The following is a 17173-nucleotide window of genomic DNA, read 5'->3' as shown; positions in this document are numbered from 1 at the left end:
ATCATGCTCCATTCTTGTGGTTCCCTATACTATGACATCATCCATTGAGGTATCAACTCCATCCAGGTGCTCTTAGACTATATGGATAGTTTTGTGGTAACCTTAGGAATCTTTATCTGACAGATGGACTATTGAATGTGCACAGTCTTGAACTTGCTTCATCCAATTTCAACTGCCAAAATCTTGATGATGCATCTAATTTGCTGAAAAACTTTGCGTTTGCAAACTGTGACATGATTTTTCATGTGTCGGAAGCTTAAAGTGTTCTCTCTTTATTGCTCCGTTTAGATCTCTTGGATCCAAGCAAATTCTATGCTTTCCATTCTTTCTGTCCACAACAACAAGTGAACTCACCTACTCCGTTGGCTCATCTATCTTCTGAATCATATTCAGGCTTTCCATCCTGTCCAACTCTGCTCTTAGTTGCTTTTCTTCATTGATGTACTATCTGTGGCACATGTTTATCCACTCTGATCAAGTGTTCTCCTGGAAGGCAGCCTGGACCCTGAAATAGGTCATTATACTCTTTCATGAGTTCCATCATAGACTCTCCTTCTCTTTTCACGAGGACTCTTTTTACCAGGTTCAGTTTCTCACAGGCTGTTAAACCTGTACATCCTTTGGTACCACGATGAACGCTAGCATGTACTCTTTGTCCTTGTGTTTCACTTTGACCATGCATTCTCCTTATACTGGTATATCAGTACCTAAATATACTGTCACCTTCACTTTTGTTCCATACATCTTTGGTCTTGGTCTAATCTTCTTAAAAATCAGTCTCTGATATTAGATTAATTTGTTCTCCAGTTTCCAATTTAACTGAAATGTATATGTCATTCACTTTTAATCTCAACATCCAGTCTCTGTTTTCATTCTTGTTTTTAGTCACAACATCTACATAGAATTCCTCTATCTTCCTTTCTTCTACTGCATGAACTTTGCTTTGTTGCACTTGGTTCCTACAGCAACTGGCATAATGGCTGCTTTTGTTGCACAGGTAGCACATTTTACCATATGCTGGACATTTTTTCGGTAGCACATCGACGACGTGGCTTTCAACGTCCCTTTCATTTTTGTTCCCTGGCCACGCCTCTCTTTCCACTTCAGCGCACTTTTTGTTAAACAGTTTATGTCTATTCTTGCTCACTGCATCCACATTGCACCTAGTTTCACTGAACAGGTCTTTTGCCTGCGTTTTAACAGTTTCTGCAGCTCGACAGAGTGCTATGGCTTTTTCCAGGTCTAGATTTTGCTCTCTTAGCAGTCTTTCCTTTAGATTATTATCTGGAATACCACACAAAAGTCTGTCTTTTATCAGCGAGTCAGTCAGTCCACCAAATTCACACATTTTGCTTCTGTTTCTCACATACTGATCAATACTTTCCATTTCCTGTACACATGAAAAATCTGTGCCTCTCAAATGTCATGTTACGTTTCGGTGTGCAGTATGTCTCAAACTGTTCCATTATTTTTTTCAGTTTCATTTGGTCTCCTTCAGCAGCAAATGTGAAGTTATTATACACCTCCAGAGCTTCATCACCCACGACATCCAAGAAAACTGATGCTTTAACTTTATCACTTTTCTCATCAGCTCCAATTGCCACTAAATACAATCCAAAATGCTGTTTAAATCTGTTACAATTTTCAGCTACCTTACCTGTCAGCTGAAATTTCGCCGGTGGATGTAATCCTTGCATTTTTCACTGTGTTAGCTTCTCTTCACTGATCAGTTGCTGACTTTAGATTTTACATTTTAAAGTATTTCCTTCTAATTTCTTATCTCACTTCTGATGCCATGTTTCAACTTGTATTCATATGTGTGAGTGGTTAGATAACACATCGATGAAGGAAAAGGTTCTTTACTTTAAAGTTGTTGTAAACAGCACCATGAAGCATGCCAAGAGGCTGCAAGTCTCCATTACAGATCTGCATACTCTGTGTCAACCCCCTGCTGGCAGCCAAGTCTAACCAAACAGTAAAGCATTGCTAGTTGCATTGCAACCATGATCATTATCATTACATAGGTGAACCCTCAATAGAGTGAAGTGAACAAAGCATGACAGGTCAACTTCAAAGGCTTTGTAATAATCTCCAGGTCATCAGAATATGAATGAAGAAATTAAAGTAAAATCTAGACTACAAAGAATACACTCTGTTCTCATTTTTGCCATCGAGAAAGAGGTATAGAGTAGGTGCCACAAGACTCGTACCAGCAGGTTCAAGAGCAGTTTCTGCCCCTCCACCCTCAGACTATTAAACTACAAACTCAATCAGAGACTCGCTTAAGGACTTGTGGTAGCGCACTCTCTCATGGCAAACCAGCCCCATGTGTAACACCACGTGGCGGGGCAGCCATGGAAAGATGGCGCTGTCAGGGTTTTCTCCCTGCCTCAAGTCTCCTGCCCAGTGAGCACCTGGGGCAGTGATTATGATGTCACAATGCATGAAGTGACTGAGCTCATGTTGCCCTTAAAAGGGCGCGTGCTGAATTTGAATAAAAAGAGTCACTAGCGACTTTCAATGTGATGGCTGGGTCTTTCTTGGTTGTGTCCAGCACTACATTGGTGACCCTGACGTGATATGAACACAAAGCCTTATTTTGCATCTTATTAATTACTGAATATTCATATTTTTATGTATTGCATAGTTTGTTTATATTTCTTTCTTTGGGGTGGCACGGTTGGCCTAGTGGTTAGTGCAATGCCTTTACAACACCAGCGATCAGGACTGGGGTTCAAATCCCACACTGTAAGGAATTTCTACATTCTCCCCGTGTCTTTGTGGTTTTTCCTGGGGGCTCTAGTTTCCTCCCACCATTCAAAGCGTACCGGGGTCGTTGGTTATTTGGGTGTAATTGTGCGGCACAGACTCGTGGGCTGAAATGACCTGTTACCACGCTGTATGTCTAAATTCTCCCTTTTGTACATGTATCTTTTCTTGAGTACAATTTTTTGCACTATTAACAAGTAGAAATTTTGTCTGGCTTGCAATAAAGAATCTCAGGGTTGTGTGTTTGTCATCTAATTTGTTGTCAGAGCCAAAAACAATCTTACATTCAAGATATGGAATAAATGTAGGAGTTTGTGAAAACAGTACTTTAAGGAACCTACTCTTGAGTCGAAGCTTAATTTTTATAGATAGGTATCAATGAACATTTTTACAGTCACATTTTAGTTATAAATCCCAGTTAGAGATACAATAGGTAGAAATAACTAATTGCTATGAGGAGTAAAATGTATACTGGAAAAATAGCATAATGATGGTTATCTTGAAAAATTACAGATAGCCTTGGATTGAAAGAAGCTAAAATTTTGTCAAAATAGGAAGAGATCTTTAAAAATCGGAAACAGATGAACAAGAAGTTGACAAAGGAAAGAAAATAACACATTAAAAATAAAAGAGATTGGGAAAGGATCTAAACTGTTGCCCGACATGGCATTAATCAGAAAGTGATAATTCTTTAAGGTGTTTTTGCTTCTCTAGTCTTATCCCTCTCAGTTACATATCCCTGTAGTCTCAACCCTCACAGATACACACACTGGTAGTCTCAGCACTCACATGTATGTATCCCAGTAGACTCAACACTCACAGGTATGTATCCCAGTACTCACAGGTATGTACCTGGGTAGTCTCAGCACTCACAGATTTGTACCCCGATAGTCTAAGCACTCGCAAGTATGCACCCCAGAAGTCTCAGTACTCACAGGTTTGTACCCTGGTAGTCTAAGCACTCACAGGTATGTACCCCGGTAGTCTCAGTACTCACAGATTTGTACCCCAGTAGTCGTAGGACTCACAGATTTGTACCCCAGTTTTCTCAGGACTCACAGGTATGTACCCCAGTAACCTCAGCACTCACATTTATGTACCCCAGTAATTACAGCACACACAAGTATGTACCCTGATAGTCTCAGCACTCACAGGCTTGTACCCTGGGATTCACAGTACTCACAGGAAGGTACTATGATAGTCTCAGCATTCACAAGTATGTACTCCGGTTGTCTCAGTACTTACAGGTATGTACCCCAGTAATCTCAGGACTCACTAGTATGTACCCCAGTAATTTCAGCACACACAGATATGTACCCCAGTAATCTCAGTATTCACAGGTATGTACTCCAATAATCCAGATACTTACAGGTATGTATGCCAGTAAACACAGCACTCACAGATTTGTACCCCGGTAGTCTCAGCACTCACAGGTACGTACTCCGGTAGTTTCAGTACTCACAGTTTGGTATTCTGGCAATCTCAGCACTCACGGGTATGTACCCCAGTAGTCTTAGCACTCACAGTTTTGTACTCTGGTAGTCTCAGAACTCACAGGTATGCACCCCAGTAGTATCAGAACTCACAGGTATGTACCACAGTAGTCTCAGTACTCAGCAATATGTACACCAGTAGTCTCAGTATTCACATGTATGTACCCCAGTAATTACAGCAAACACAGGTATGTACCTGTCCTGGGTAAACTTGTACCTCTCAATTTGTTCGTTTTAGATTGGTCACAGTGTTTGAGCTACCGAAAGAAAATAGACACCCACACCGAGAGCTGTTCAGTTTATACAAATGTTTATTACAAATTCAAAAGCTGATTTCAACCTACAATATGCTAGCCCTTCCCAATTATACTTATCAACGCCTGGACTGGTCCCAACTGCCGAAGTGAGGCAACGACTGCCGGTAGCAGCTTCTCCACCTCCCTCGACCGGGATGTTAGCTGGAGTCTAGAAGTTCTTCTTCTTACTGAGAGATGTTGCCACCTCTCAGAGAGTTTCAAACTTCAGCAGTGGGACCGTGGCTTATATTACCCAAAAACTGCTTACCCAAGCACCTATTCCCTGCACAGTAAGAAAGATAAGCGAGCAAGCTAGCATGCCTAGGCTTCTATCGAATAACGTAATTTTCAGCTTATCACTTTGAATACAATGGTTTATTTTCCATCAAGGCTAGGCCTCTGACAGTCTGTGACCAAAACAAGCAGGAAGATTAAGTGTTTTTGGTACACAGATGTCCTTTCGTCAGATAACTGCATCTCTGGCCCCCTCAGTGGAATTTAGCTCATGTCTGCTGATTCTAAAAAACAAGCAGGTTCTCAGCCTTGCAGAACCAAAGGCTGCAAAAGTAAAAAAACATGGTTTAAATCTTCCATTATAGTACCCCGATAGTCTCAACAACCACAGGTATGTACCCGGTAGTCTCAGTACTAATGGGTTGGTACCCTGGTAGTATCAGTACTAAGAGTTATGTACACCAGTAGTCTCAGCACTCATAGGTATGTACCCTAGTAGTCTTAGTACTCACAAGGATGTACCCCAGAAGTCTCAGTACTCACAGCTAAATACCCCACTAGTATCAGTACTCACAGATACATAGACAAGTAGTCTCAGTACTCACAGGTATATACCTCAATAGCCTCAGTATGTACCCCGGTATTCTCTGTACTCACAGATGTGTAAACTGGTAGTCTCAGCACTCACAGATATGTACCCTGGTAGTCTCAGTACTCACAGGTATATACTCCAGTAATCTCAGTACTCACAGCTATGTACTCCGATAGCCTCAGGACTCACAGGTATGTACCCCGGTAGACTCAGTACTCACAGGTATGTACCATGGTAGTCTCAGTACTCACAGCTACATACCCCATTAGTATCAGTACTCACAGATACATACACAAGTAGTCTCAGTACTCACAGGTATATACCCCGGTAGTCTCAGTACTCACAGATTCATATCCTGGTAGTCTAAGTCGTCACAAGTATGTACTCGCACATATGTACTCCAGTAGTCTCAGTACTCAGAGGTTGGTACCCTGGTAGTCTAAGCACTCACAGGTATGTACTCCAGTTGTCTCAGCACTCACATGCATGTACCCCAGTAGTCTCAGCACTCACATGCATGTACCCCAGTAGTCTCAGCACTCATAGGTATGTACTCCAGTAATCTCAGCACTCACAGCTATGTACATCAATAGCCTCAGGACTCACAGGTACGTACCCCAGTACTCTCAGTACTCACATGTATGTACCCCGGTAGTCTCTGTATTCACAAATGTGTAAACTGGTAGTCTCAGTACTCACACGTATGTACCCGTTAGTCTCAGTACTCACAGATACATACCTCAGTAGTCTCATTACTCACAGTTATGTACCCAGTAGTCTCAGTACTCACAGTTATGTACCCCAGTAGTCTCAGTACTCACAGTTATGTACACCAGTAGTCTCAGTACTCACAGTTATGTACCCCAGTAGTCTCATACTCACAGGTACGTATCTCTTTACTTTAAAATGAAGACCTTTGCTCAGATTGTGCACAGTTGTGGCTTCAGGAACTCTAGTATCTAGGTGTCTGTCAACACATGGAGCAATAGCTGCCAGCCCCAGCAAAAGTTCACATTCACGCTGTCAGCCAGGGTGCAGGCCTGAACTGTGCATCTCAGTGTTGAATTGGTATACTGACTCCAACAGTTCACCCAACACCAGCTCTCACAGGCAGCTTCTACATAGCAAACAGTGAAGCAATACTGTGATAAAGTGAGGAGAGGCAATGATTTGCGTATGTTCCAGAAATGTAGCACAGTCAGTACTGCACATTTTTATCAACACCTTTTTAGAGCTGATTCCATGGGCACACTCGTTCCTTGCAACACACTGTTAAAAAAATTAACAGAGGTACAGCACACAAGTATTTTAAAAGGATAAGGAAGGAAAAATAAACATGAGTCATTTCGGGAAACAAACAGGAGAAATTATAATAGGGATTAAAGAAATGGCTAATACTGTTAAACATTCTACATTAAAAAACTACAGTTGCTAGAAATTTGAAATATAACATAAAGTACAGAAAACACTCAGTTAGTCAGACAGCACCTGCTGAGCAAGAACCAGTTAAACTTTCAGGTCAAAAACTATTTGTCAGAATTGAGAAAGTTTGGTTTTTTTTTGAAAAATTTATTTAAAAATTTTAAAATATTACAAAAAGAGAAAATATAAAGATACAAAAATACAGATATAAAGAAGAAAAATAAAAAAAAGGACAGAATATAAAAAAGGAAATAGTAATGATATCCCCCCCCACCACCCTCCCTCCCTCTATCAACTAGACTATCCTAACTCTCTCCCCCACCTCTTGGAGTCTTACAAAAAATACATTTAAAATCAAATAATCAGCGTGCCAACTCTTTACATAACTTTTACTTAAAGTCAATAGCCATACAATCCAAATATAAACCCCACATTTTAACAAAAAAAGTAATTATTATGCAAATTATAAATTTTTTCCAAATATAAACATGATTGCAGTTCGTTATCCCATCTTTGTATATTCAATTCCACATCATTTTTCAAAGTTATTGCTATACATTTTCTTGAAAACACTAACCCTAACCGCAAAAATGCCAATTGTGACTTATCAGCCAATCCCGAAATAACAGCATTCATATAATCCAAATCAACTGTAAATAAATCTCAAAAATTTTATAACCTTTTCCCAAAAAGGTTTAACTTTCTTACATGTCCATACACAATGCATAAAAGTGCCTGTCTTTTCTCCACATCTAAAACATGAATCTGTTAAACTAAATCCATATTTTTTGAGCTTCTCTGGAGTCAAATAATTGATGAATAAAATTATAGTTAACCATACTATATCTTACATTAATTAATTTTGGAACACTATCAATACACATATTTGACCATTCCTCCCAAGACCATTCGATATCTAAATCTTTGTCCCACTTCTCTGTTGCCTTGTATAACCCAACTTTATCCATCTTTTCATGCAACAACCTATACATATCCAATATAAATCCTTTCACTTACTTTTCAACCATTAAAATCTCAAACTTATATTGACTTGGTAAAGTTAAATCTTTATCAAATTATGTTGCAAAAATGCCCGAACTTGATAATAAGCAAAAATCTTCTTTCTTTGGCTTGGCTTCGCGGACGAAGATTTATAGAGGGGGTAAATGTCCACGTCAGCTGCAGGCTTGTTTGTGGCTGACAAATCCGATGCGGGACAGGCAGACACGGTTGCAGCGGTTGCAGGGGAAAATTGGTTGGTTGGGGTTGGGTGTTGGGTTTTTCCTCCTTTGTCTTTTGTCAGTGAGGTGGGCTCTGTGGTCTTCTTCAAAGGAGGTTGCTGCCCGCCGAACTGTGAGGCGCAAAGATGCACGGTTTGAGGCGATATCAGCCCACTGGCGGTTGTCAATGTGGCAGGCACCAAGAGATTTATTTAGGCAGTCCTTGTACCTTTTCTTTGGTGCACCTCTGTCACGGTGGCCAGTGGAGAGCTCGCCATATAACACGATCTTGGGAAGGCGATGGTCCTCCATTCTGGAGACGTGACCCACCCAATGCAGCTGGATCTTCAGCAGCGTGGACTCGATGCTGTCAGCCTCTGCCATCTCGAGTACTTCGACGTTAGGGATGAAGGCGCTCCAATGAATGTTGAGGATGGAGCGGAGACAACGCTGGTGGAAGCGTTCTAGGAGCCGTAGGTGATGCCGGTAGAGGACCCATGATTCGGAGCCGAACAGGAGTGTGGGTATGACAACGGCTCTGTATACGCTTATCTTTGTGAGGATTTTCAGTTGGTTCTTTTTCCAGACTCTTTTGTGTAGTTTTCCAAAGGCGCTATTTGCCTTGGCGAGTCTGTTGTCTATCTCGTTGTCGATCCTTGCATCTGATGAAATGGTGCAGCCGACATAGGTAAACTGGTTGACCGTTTTGAGTTTTGTGTGCCCGATGGAGATGTGGGGGGGGGGGGGGCTGGTAGTCATGGTGGGGAGCTGGCTGATGGAGGACCTCCGTTTTCTTCAGGCTGACTTCCAGGCCAAACATTTTGGCAGTTTCCGCAAAACAGGACGTCAAGCGCTGAAGACCTGGCTCTGAATGGGCAACTAAAGCAGCATCGTCTGCAAAGAGTAGTTCACGGACAAGTTTCTCTTGTGTCTTGGTGTGAGCTTGCAGGCGCCTCAGATTGAAGAGACTGCCATCCGTGTGGTACCGGATGTAAACAGCGTCTTCATTGTTGAGGTCTTTCATGGCAAAAATAGAATTAGCAGAAATACCAAATTTCTATTGTAATCTATTAAATGTAGAAAATTTACCGGCCTCAAAACAATCTTGTATAATAGTAATTCCTTTCATTTCCCAATTTTTCAAATAAGGATTATTCAAGGAAAACAGAATTAATTTATTCTGATACAACGGTGATTTAATCGATATTTTCCCTTTGGAGCCTATAAGTTGATTCTGCAAATATCCAATATATGTCTTAATACTGGCAGTTTATATTTTTTTAACAATAAAGGATTCCATTTATAAATAAATTGAATCATTTCTTTTTCAGCAATTTGATCCAATTCAACTTTAGCCTAAAAAGGTGATTGCTGAACATCAAACAACCTATTAATAAATTTCAACTGTGCTGCTTTATAATAATTTTGAAAATGTGGTAATTGAAGTTCTCCCCATTCATATCACCATGTTAATTTATGCATAGAAATCCTAGATGATTTACCCTTCCATAAAAATAACCGAATTACTTAATTCAATTTTTTTTTTAAATTTCAGTATCACACATGGAATAGATTAAAAAAGATATTGTACACAAGGATAAATATTCTTTTTCATACAATTTACCCTCCAGCTGTTTGAAAGTGTTTTATGGGCAATCTCAATTTCAATTTTTTGAGAAAGCTCAAGATGCTATAACTTTTGCTAATTCTTTACCAGATAATAAGTTGAGTTTTGATCTTTCCAAGAAGCCAATAATTAACATTCCTAAAGTCAAGAATGGAAATGGGACTGAATTGCAGAAGATGGAGATGCTACAGTTGATTGATGTGGAGGAAGATATTATAAAGCATTCTGGACAATCATTTTACAAGTCTTTCCGGGGAGGGATAGATGACCTTGCTGAATTCGAAATCATCTGCCACTTGTGGTACTGACCACACACGGTCAACGAGTGGGGTACTGCTTTGCAGTTTGCGGGGGAGGAAGAGAATTCTTGTGTTTATATTTTTGTTTCTTGGGTTAGTAAATAAGAGGGGGAGAGTTTTCTTTTCCTTTTTTGGAGATTTTTATTAGTTTTAGGAGGAGCTGGTTTTAATTGTAAGTGTAAATTTTGTTAAGTGCCATTCTATAGGTGATATAGAATAATTTGAATTTTGCGACATTTAATGTTTAGGGGTTAAATCATCCGATAAAACGGAAACGATATTGGATTATATTAACAAGTTAGTTTTACATCGCAGAGAGAGTTGGCATTCTGTTTGAAATTTGGGTCCTTTTACATGAATCACAGAAGGTTAACATGCAGATGAGGCAAATAATAAGGAAAGTTACTGACATTGCCACCCTCATGACAAGAGGGCTAGAATGTTAAAAGAAGGGAATTTACCGCATGGTGCTTTGTCTCCTGGTGACTAAAGGCAGAAATACAAATAGCTCTTTCAGCTGTGGAATTGGGTCAGTAATTTTACTGAAAGCATTTCTGTGAATACAAAACTGGGAACTTCATTTTGGACTCTCACCAGCTTCATAGCTAAAATGATTAGCAAATCTAGATATCCGTCAAAAGAAAATAAATGATCGGCCCATAGAAATGTAGAAAACAAACACTGAAGTAATATGCAAGAGGAAAAAGCTCAGTTAACGTGGTTTAGTTTCATACAAAATATGTATTATTCCAGCCGCACAAAATAAACACTTTATGAAATATAATTGTGCAGTTTATTCTCTGAATGAAAGTAATGTTATGTCTTTAACTGATTAATTAAATTGAGTGAATTTTTTAATGTTGATGTACAATATTTGTAATTTTATATAAAATGAATGTTTGCAGAATATAAAGCATGAAATTAATTAGTTGAGATATGCACAGTAGATATTTTGAAGGGAAGGTATCATATCTTTTTATTTGTCCAGGCTGATGATACCAGGAGGTGTTAGGTCTGCTTTGTTCATGAATGAGTGAGACAAACACCAGGCTGAGTCGAAATCAGGGTTCTTTGTTCTTTATTACCGGATTGTAACACTTGCGACTAACAAGTTAGTCGGAGAATGCATTCTGCCGTTATCAGCAAAATGGTGATTTTTTATACCCTTGGATACATGTTTAGAACATCATCATATCATTACTTGTCCAATGACTAAAACTGTTGCTATCCTTTCCCTGCTAGCTTCCTGCCTCTCAATCCATCAATGTCTCTCTTATCTTGTAAGTACAAGGATGCATTCTGTTACTCCTTAGTACTGGGTGACTCCTTCTCCGGTCCCATCTCATGATGTTTTACCTAACAGGAGTACAAGGACACCTCCCCTTCTTGTTACTGCCCTGTACAGGGTAACTCCCTACACATTCCCATCTCATGATGTTTTACCTTACAGAGGTTGCCATAGTATTTTTTACATTTCTGCTCTCACTCTGTCTAAGAGTGAGATGATTCCTACTTAACTTCACCTTGTGCTCCATATTCAATGTGCTCCATATTCAATCTTTCATTTCCACAATCTCCTACTCATGCCATCACAAAACAGTTCTTCGCATCAATTTCAGTATTCTAAAGGAACCATTCTATCCATGACACTCTGTCCAACTGTGCATATTTCATTGCATTACTGAATCCAACATCATTTTTTTTTTGCAACACATTAAGAACAGCAAAAAAACCACGAACGCAAGCAAGACTAAAATGTTGGGATTTAATTTTGCAGACAATCTGCTTTTGAGCACTTCCTTAGGATTGAGGATCACTTGGTTCAATATTGCTTTTATGGATTCAGAGGTGACAGATGAGGCAATTGAGAGAACTGCATACTCTTATATGAATGAGCATTGGATGCATGATGTGTCGAGGCAGCTGGGTAGTTTCTAAGGTGGTGCACAACAGCCACTGCTTAAGCAGGACTTTTGTGTTGTCCTGAAACATGGACTCAGTACAATTTCAAATGCTCCTTGAACAGTCATGGGCCAGGAATTCCCAAGAGTAATTGGGGAAATTGCTTTTTTTTCCCCCCAAGAAGGCTTGAAGTATACCCTTGAATACTAGCAAACACTGGTCATGGCTCACATCAGCTCTGGTCCCCAGACTATATAGACCAACATCAATTTGCCTGCCAACCATAGCTGATACCATCTCCCTCGCTCACCACTTAGCCCTTGAATACCTGAAGGCCAAGAACACCCATGTTAGACTGCTGTTCACACACTACAGTTTCATTACCATAGACCCCAGAAAATACATCCCCAACCTTCAGCATCTAGGCCTCAGTGCCCCTCACCCCCCACCCCTGCCACTGGATCCATGGCTTCCTGTTTAACAGACCATAAACAGTAAGGATGGGTAACAACATCTCTTCTATAATCATACTCAGCACTGGCACTGCTCACGGATGTGTGTTCTGTTGACTGCACCCATAACCATAAATGCATGGCTAGATACTGTTTCAACTCCATGTTTAAATTTGCTGATGTCACGACTGTACTGGGCTGGGTATCATATAACAATGAGTTGGAACACAGGAAAGAGATTGAAAGTCCAATATCATGGTGCCAAAATAGCACCCACTCTCTCCCTTCCTCGAATTGTGGTGCTGAAATGGAAAGACTAGATGGCTTCATGTTCTTCCAAAGAAATATCTCCATTAACCTAACAGAAGACAAACAGGTTGCAACAACAATCTAAAATGTGCACCGATATCTCTCCTTTCTTCCAAGACTAAGGAAGTTTGGCATGTCCTCCATGTCCCTCTACAACTTCTACAGGTGCACCATTGAAAGGATACTTACTGGACGCATCACAGTGTAGCATGGGAGCAGCTTTATTCAAATTCAGAAGAAGCTGCAGCAGGAAGTGAATACAGCTCAGATCTCATTGCAAACTTCTTTCACCTCCATGGATTCCATCTACCTCTCCTGCTGCTCAGGAAACAACCCATCACACCCTGGACACATTCTATTCTCCATATTTCTATTGAGGAGAAGCTTTGAGAGTGTGAAAGCTTAAAGAGAGTAGTTTCCCTGCAGCCATCAGGCTCTTGAATGAAGCCCACAACATTGCTATCATGCTGGCTTTGTTTGGCATTGACTGATGTATCTCTTATTGTGTGAATCGTTCTCTTTACACAGCTGTATAATCTATTATCCTGTGGTAGAAGAACCCTTGTCACTGTTCTGGGTATTTTATGACAAATAAACTTGCACAATTGTAATTTCACAAAAATTTGAAGAATAATAACAAAAGATTGTTATTGTAAATGAATTGCTCATCTAGAGATTAGATGATAAGATAGTTACAGGCTGAAAAGAAAAAAAATCACCACAAATCTATTCAAATTACTGACAAGCCAAATCTCAATTTAAATTGTGCTAGATTTTATTCCAATTTGATTTACAAAGGTGTAACTATAGATAAAATGAGTGGATCTCAGATTGTTCTACAGAACATAGGAGATTAAATTTGAAGGTCTCTGATAATAACTGGATTCTCAAAGCATGATTGAAGCTTTTCCTAATCAACATGAACCAGATAGAGTAACAAGTGCACGCTGGGGTTTCACTGCACAGAATCATTGTAATGAACTTTGATTGTAGCCAGAGCTAATTGTGGTGGTCACTGGCCAGTGCATTGCAGCAAGAGAGCTTCCATAAAGAGCTTAAGAGTTTCGTTTTTTTGTCACTTGTAACGAGATACAGTGAAAAGCTGAGTTTTATGTGCTAGGCAGGCATAACAAAAATGTCGCCACTCTCCAGCACTGTTCTGGATTTCATATTCACAGAAAATATGATAAAAGCAAAGTAACAAGATTGTTTGTGACATTTGTCAAACTGGGGTTCTAGCATTTTAACTTCACAGACAAATCAGATTCAATTTGAAAAAATGAGGTAGCTGTGAAAGAAACAGTGGATTGGATAGGTGGGAGGGGGGGGGGGGACAGCAAAATAAACCCTGAGATCAAGAGGATAGAGGCACAAATAAACTGGAGAGCAAAGATGAAGAGAATAAACAGAAAGATTAAAAAAAGCAGAGAAGTTCAGATATACCAGCAGGGAGGAAGAACTAATTGGAAAAGAAACAAAAGAAAAAAATAATAGGTTGCATCCTTGAAAGATGGTGACCAGGATTCATACCAGAAGCTATCTTGAGAGATATGATACCAGAGCGGTGTCAAGAGCTTTGGATTATTCATGAGACATGATTCATTTTCCATCACTGGTAGTTGCGAAAAGAACTTTAAATTAATTAAGTAAATATAGAATATAAAAGGTATTTGTAATGCGAGATAAAGGGAAAATATGTTCTCCAGAAAAGCAAAGGCCAATCTAACTAGCAAACCACATTGTGGGGGAAATGCAGGATGGCCAGTTTGTTCTGCCCTTGCTAAGAAGATCCAAATCTCTGACTAAAAATGAAAAGAACCACACTCTCACAATTGAGTGAAGCAGCCATTTGTTCTCAATTGCCTTTTTCTTGTCACTGAGATATTACTTGCCCTTTGGTCTTGGGCAAATTCCAAAGCTGAAATCAGGCAAGAAGAATTAAAATTATGAGGCACGGAGAACATTTGGAACAGTACAGCACACGGACAGGTCATTAAACTCTGCTGCTTGTACTGAATAAATATTCTTCCATCCCTTTCATTTTCATGTGCCTATCCAGAAGCCTCATAAACACTGCTCTATTATTTGCTTCTACCGCTACCCTTGCCAGCTCATTCCAGGCAACCATCACTCTCTGAGTGAAAGATCTACCCCACACTTCTCCCTTAAACTTGCTCCCCACCTTATTTTAAAAGCATGTCCTCTTGTTGATGACAATTTTTTTTCTGGGGAAAAGATGCTGACTGTGTTCATACAGGTTACTGTCAAAATAATTAAGTATTAATCTACATTACAAAACAGTAAATGCAATATTTAGTAAATTCCATATTTGGAGGTGTTTCAACTTTTATGTTATTTTAAGAAATTTGCATCTTTGTTAACTTTTAGAAATAACCCATAATCTTATTGTATAATTGATTGTTTTGGAAGAATTTCAATTTTTCCTATTTTACTCCAATAAACTGCAAGTCTAATGTTTGCATTGGTGTCTGGGGAGACTTCAGAAATCTCCCTCTGAGGGACTTGTGAAACCTGGAGAGCTTGCCTTAGTTATACTAATGACTCTGTGCGGCTGCTCTGATCATACATAGCTGTGCAGCAGTGCTCACATAATAACAGCAGGGTAACCAGGTACAGCTGACATCAATCTTGGTGGTATTTGTATTGACAGGTAAAATCATGTCTGTTCGAGGATTACATTCAAAGGGACAGGGATTCCATATCTAGTAGTCATGCTGGCTTGGAGATATCTAGGATTAATTTTGCTTCAGTGTTTTGAGCACATTTGATTTGCAAGATTCATCAAATCTAAACATACTCTTGTTGCTTAGACTCTCCAAAACCTCTGAGCACATGTTTTCCATCAAGTTTCACCTATGATTCATTCACTGTTGCAAAGTTATTTTTATAAACCAGAGATACAATGTTTGAAACATTTTACTGGCTGAACTCAAGGTCAAAATTATTCCAATTTTTCTGTTTCTTTCCTAATGCTGGAGTATGATTCAACAAGTGTCATCTACCTTCTGTATCTCCTCCTGAGCTTTCTTTGATTGAATGTAATCCTACTATCCTTTGCCAACGCAGTTTCCCATTCAACTATGGTCTAAAAATACTATGAGAATATATATTTATATACTTGGCAAGTTTTGTTTTGCTTTCAACAACTCACGATCAAATAGTTCATTTCTCTCGATAAAAATGTTTCATTTTATTATTACCTGAGCAAAGTGAGATAACATTGACACAGAAGGCAAAGCTAGTAGAATGTTTGATTAAAAGGAAAAGGGAGGCCTGTTAAGTTCTGGCACATTCCTCACAGCACTGAGGCATACAAATCCAGGCATTTGAGATAATCTTTAGAATTTTCCCTGCCCTGACATCTGGTGTGAAAGGCAGACATTGCAAAGAATTCTCTCCTGGCCTGCAGCTATAATGTCATCATGCTGGCTGAAGAGATTCAAACAACTTCTAAAAAAATTTACTGATCACCGAAGAAAGATTGAAAGTAAATACATGTGGACACTCTAAAGTAACTTGTCAGTAACATTTGAAGTAAAATATTGGTAATATCATAAATATTTTAAAAATTTTAAATATTTAAATAAATAAATATGCTTTATTTCAAAAATACTTTTGAAATATTTATCTTGGGATATTACAATGCGTATTTATTTTTAGCAGCTGGAGAATTTTAATAATAATAACTTGTTAGTGAAACTTAGCTTTTATGCAATAACAGATGATTTTGGGGATATTTTTCTTGCTTCTGTTGGAGAAAGCTGCAGTGCATCCATGGAGAAGAACTGAATGACTAAGAGCAACTTTGTGATCAACATTTTAGGCCATGCATTGACGAAAATCCCAATGTTGCTGCTAATTTCCACAGTCATTTCTCCTCCAAAATCTGGATCATATATGATGCCAAAAATATGGTCCTAAGAAATTAACAATTTTCATTACTGCCCCTTCAGGATCACTGGAATTCAAGCTCAAATTTAAGATCTCCAGCCAGGTACTCCAGTTACATTAGACAACATTTAAATTCTTTAATATTACTAACTACTCTTTCATATTTACACGAGCTTTGAGAGGATCGCATACACCGGGTTCTGCTGATACCATTTGATTCGTCGTGAGCATCCAACAAGACAGAGACACTGAACTTCAACATTTCAAGTTGCTACCATCAAGTAATCAATATGTACTGATATGACTTACCCCTGGTTTGATCTATAGAAATAGTGTCAACCAACTTTCTTGATTTGGTTCAAGATTTAGCAAGTTTACAAAATGCAGGGAGAAGCTGGCTCCATCTGTTGCAGTGAAATCCTACTGAGTTAAATATCTTCACATGGGTAGGGAAATGGTAAAACAAGCTCCAGGCACAAAAAAAATCTACAGGACTTTGACAGATGTCTGAGCCAAAATACTACTAGCTTAGCAAACTGCGTTCAATTCCTAAAAACAGATGGTAAACTGCTGGTGATCTGTGGGTGAGAAACCCACACAGGTATGAGGTGCTGGTGACTCGAGTCCAAAGGACCCACACAACCTG

The 17173-nt window shown here is 39.3% G+C and overlaps 1 protein-coding gene across 10 annotated transcripts in view; it reads right to left on the bottom strand.

Moving 5' to 3' along the window:
* sgip1a (SH3GL interacting endocytic adaptor 1a) overlaps positions 1-17173 on the bottom strand; it is a 247037-nt gene that overhangs the window by 149069 nt on the left and 80795 nt on the right. Inside the window, exon 1 of one of the 10 annotated variants that reach the window (XM_069938391.1) lies at positions 6267-6489. The exons of the other annotated variants lie outside the window; for them this stretch is intronic. The gene's annotated coding sequence lies outside the window, so the exon portion shown is untranslated. Of the gene's footprint in view, positions 1-6266; positions 6490-17173 lie in introns of those variants that run through there. 10 annotated transcript variants of the gene reach the window in all.

Source organism: Narcine bancroftii, chromosome 5 (genome assembly GCF_036971445.1).
Source record: "Narcine bancroftii isolate sNarBan1 chromosome 5, sNarBan1.hap1, whole genome shotgun sequence".
In the NCBI taxonomy this organism is placed as follows: Eukaryota; Metazoa; Chordata; class Chondrichthyes; order Torpediniformes; family Narcinidae; genus Narcine; species Narcine bancroftii.
The sequence above is the reverse complement of the archived record's forward strand: the minus strand, read 5'-3'. Positions and strand labels throughout refer to the sequence as shown.